This window comes from Pseudophryne corroboree, chromosome 7 (genome assembly GCF_028390025.1).
Source record: "Pseudophryne corroboree isolate aPseCor3 chromosome 7, aPseCor3.hap2, whole genome shotgun sequence".
Classification (NCBI taxonomy): domain Eukaryota; kingdom Metazoa; phylum Chordata; class Amphibia; order Anura; family Myobatrachidae; genus Pseudophryne; species Pseudophryne corroboree.
In genome coordinates, this window is record NC_086450.1 from 462388976 (window position 1) to 462393302 (window position 4327).

At 42.2% G+C, this 4327-nt stretch overlaps 1 pseudogene; it reads right to left on the reverse strand.

The window, feature by feature from the left end:
* Positions 1-3678: 3678 nt before the first annotated feature.
* LOC134946141 (5S ribosomal RNA) lies at positions 3679-3797 on the reverse strand (annotated as a pseudogene).
* Positions 3798-4327: the final 530 nt, after the last annotated feature.

The window sequence follows — 4327 nt, forward strand, 5'->3', positions numbered from 1 at the left end:
CTGATGCTGACATCTGGTCCGGACTGAAGGACCTGACAACGATTACGGACATGTCGTCTACTGTCACTGCATATGATTCTCTCAACATTGATAGAATGGTGGAGGATTATATGAGTGACCGCATCCAAGTAGGCACGTCACACAGTCCGTACTTATACTGGCAGGAAAAAGAGGCAATTTGGAGGCCCTTGCACAAACTGGCTTTATTCTACCCAAGTTGCCCTCCCACAAGTGTGTACTCCGAAAGAGTGTTTAGTGCCGCCGCTCACCTTGTCAGCAATCGGCGTACGAGGTTACATCCAGAAAATGTGGAGAAGATGATGTTCATTAAAATGAATTATAATCAATTCCTCCGCGGAGACATTGACCAGCAGCAATTGCCTCCACAAAGTACACAGGGAGCTGAGATGGTGGATTCCAGTGGGGACGAATTGATAATCTGCGAGGAGGGGGATGTACACGGTGATATATCGGAGGGTGAAGATGAGGTGGACATCTTGCCTCTGTAGAGCCAGTTTGTGCAAGGAGAGATTAATTGCTTCTTTTTTGGGGGGGTCCAAACCAACCCGTCATATCAGTCACAGTCGTGTGGCAGACCCTGTCACTGAAATGATGGGTTGGTTAAAGTGTGCATGTCCTGTTTTGTTTATACAACATAAGGGTGGGTGGGAGGGCCCAAGGATAATTCCATCTTGCACCTCTTTTTTCTTTTCTTTTTCTTTGCATCATGTGCTGATTGGGGAGGGTTTTTTGGAAGGGACATCCTGCGTGACACTGCAGTGCCACTCCTAAATGGGCCCGGTGTTTGTGTCGGCCACTAGGGTCGCTAATCTTACTCACACAGTCAGCTACCTCATTGCGCCTCTTTTTTTCTTTGCGTCATGTGCTGTTTGGGGAGGGTTTTTTGGAAGGGACATCCTGCGTGACACTGCAGTGCCACTCCTAGATGGGCCCGGTGTTTGTGTCGGCCACTAGGGTCGCTAATCTTACTCACACAGCTACCTCATTGCGCCTCTTTTTTTCTTTGCGTCATGTGCTGTTTGGGGAGGGTTTTTTGGAAGGGACATCCTGCGTGACACTGCAGTGCCACTCCTAGATGGGCCCGGTGTTTGTGTCGGCCACTAGGGTCGCTAATCTTACTCACACAGTCAGCTACCTCATTGCGCCTCTTTTTTTCTTTGCGTCATGTGCTGTTTGGGGAGGGTTTTTTGGAAGGGCCATCCTGCGTGACACTGCAGTGCCACTCCTAGATGGGCCCGGTGTTTGTGTCGGCCACTAGGGTCGCTAATCTTACTCACACAGTCAGCTACCTCATTGCGCCTCTTTTTTTCTTTGCGTCATGTGCTGTTTGGGGAGGGTTTTTTGGAAGGGCCATCCTGCGTGACACTGCAGTGCCACTCCTAGATGGGCCCGGTGTTTGTGTCGGCCACTAGGGTCGCTAATCTTACTCACACAGCTACCTCATTGCGCCTCTTTTTTTCTTTGCGTCATGTGCTGTTTGGGGAGGGTTTTTTGGAAGGGACATCCTGCGTGACACTGCAGTGCCACTCCTAGATGGGCCCGGTGTTTGTGTCGGCCACTAGGGTCGCTTATCTTACTCACACAGCGACCTCGGTGCAAATTTTAGGACTAAAAATAATATTGTGATGTGTGAGGTATTCAGAATAGACTGAAAATGAGTGTAAATTATGGTTTTTGAGGTTAATAATACTTTGGGATCAAAATGACCCCCAAATTCTATGATTTAAGCTGTTTTTTAGTGTTTTTGGAAAAAAACACCCGAATCCAAAACACACCCGAATCCGACAAAAATAATTCGGTGAGGTTTTGCCAAAACGCGTTCGAACCCAAAACACGGCCGCGGAACCGAACCCAAAACCAAAACACAAAACCCGAAAAATTTCATGCGCTCATCTCTAGTTTTGAGTAGAGAAATGTGGAAGGAATTGGAAACATGAAGATATGTAACTGTAACTTGTACGTCACTACATTCGGTTATTATTAATTTAATTTTTAATGAATTAACTTGCATAATTGTATAGTGTCCAGTGAATTGTGGAGTAAATTTCAAAAAAGAAGCTCTTAATCTTAAATCTTGGGTGGTAAATCAGACTCAATCTTAACTTTTAAACATAGGAACAGCTCATAGTTTCCTGTCAGCAAACAATGTGTAATGCTTAGAGGCTTGAAGCAGAGCAGTGCGAACTCTCCTCCAATTTTCAGCAAATATGTAAAATGCAGAATCCAAAGCTTGATTGGAAGATGCTACAAGTGGTGACATTTCTGGAACTGGAGGATGTAGTCCATAAATGCTATAGAATGGAGAAGATTTGAAGGAGGTATGATAATGACAATTGTTAGCAAACTCCACCCAAGTAAGAGCTTGGACTGATCATCCAGAGAGGAGGAAACACATTTATAGAAAGGTTTCTAAGTCTTGATTTGCTCTCCCAGTTTGTCCGATTGTCTGTGGATGGTATGATGAAGAGAACTTGAGATTGACTTGCAAATCAGAACAGAGGGAGCACCTGAACTTAGCTACAAATAGAATTCCATGGTCGGAACTAATTATCTCAAGCAAACTTGTACAGTAAATGAAATATTAATTTAAATGACAATTGAGCTAGAAAATAAACTGATACAAGTCCTTGCAATGGGATAAAAAGGGACTTTTTAGAAAAAATGGTCAACTACAACCCAAACAGCAGCATAACAATTAAAGAGTGGCATATCTGTGATAAAATCCATAGACATACTGTATGTTTCATTGTAACAAGTTGTAAAAACAATGGAATCAAGAGGGAGGACTATGGTAGCTTGACTTAGAGATGTATGCTGGCCACATTCAGGACATATAGCTTTGTACAGAAAAAAAGGGGTTGGTTCCGCACTGGTTTGATGTGACAGACAAAATCACAACATGGATATGTGTCCGATTCTGATGATAAATGTAATATAATGTGTTTACACAGTAAATTTATCTGCTGTCGGTGGTGCTTCCTGAGTCAATAAACGATACAGTATAGTAGTAAAATAAAAAAAGAAAGACTCCTTGCTGGGGCACTCTTGTAATAAAAAATTGATAGACGATAAAATTTCACTTTTAATTATCTTATTATAAAATAGGTATGACAAAAGACAAAAGACAAACAATTATTAATGAAGAGACAAAATTACGTGTCGCACATGACCTATGGTTGCAGTGCGCACTTTGTTAGTACTTAGTGATTACCTTGGTGAAAATATTTTTGGCATTTTTTCTTTTGTAAAGAACAAATCCTGTCTGGTACTATATGATGGACAGGTCGTTGAATATCGTAGGGGTACCCTTCCTGTTTTGTCTAAGATTATATTAACTCTTATGCCAGGTGTTAGAATAAAAACAAGAGGTCATTGGAAATATATATTTTGTTGCCTTATTGGTAATTACGCACCTTCTGCATCAATGCTTTGCAGATGTGTCACATTAGGCATTTTGTTAAGCAAATGCTCTGTCAAGTATACAAAATAGCAGACCTTGTTGGTCCTGTTGGTTGTAAAATTAGAGCTACTGTATACACCCAATAGGGAAGGATAGATTAGTAATTTTTTTTGCATTGAGATGGTGAGGATACTTCAAAGAGAAGAATATCAGAATAGATTGTAGGTGGATTTATTTCTTCTGCTTTTCAGCCAATAAGTTAACTGCACCTGGTATTCATTGGTGGTCTCCCAACCAATTACTAACCCGGCCTACCATTGATTTGCTTCCAAGATCGGATGAGATTGGGCGTATCCTATGGAGAATGGCAGTAATCTGCTGAATGAGAGAGTACATTATTCCACAGAAAATAAGTTATTCTGCTGTCCAGAGATTTGTTGGACAAGTATATCTCTGAGATATAGATTTGACTTATCCTCTCTGGATGAGAGAGCACATAAGGTGTTTAGAAAGTGAAACACGCTTTTGGAGTACACACTGGAGGGGGGACAACTTAGGTAAAATAAGCCAGTTTGTGCAAGGGCCTCCAAATTTCCTCTTTTTCCTGCCAGTAAACATACAGACTCTCTGACATGCCTACTTCGATGCTGTCACCAATATAATCCTCCACCATTCTTTAAATGGTGACAGCATCATATGCAGTGACAGTAGACATGTCAGTAATTGTTGGCAGCTCCTTCAGTCTGGAACAGATGTCAACACTAGCTCCTGACTGCCCTGCATCACCGCCAGCGGGTTGGCTAGGAATTTTTTTTCTTTTCCTTGCAACCCCAGTTGCAGGATAAAATGAAGGAGGAGCTGTTGACGGGTCATGTTCTGCTTGAGCTGACAATTTTCTCACCAGCA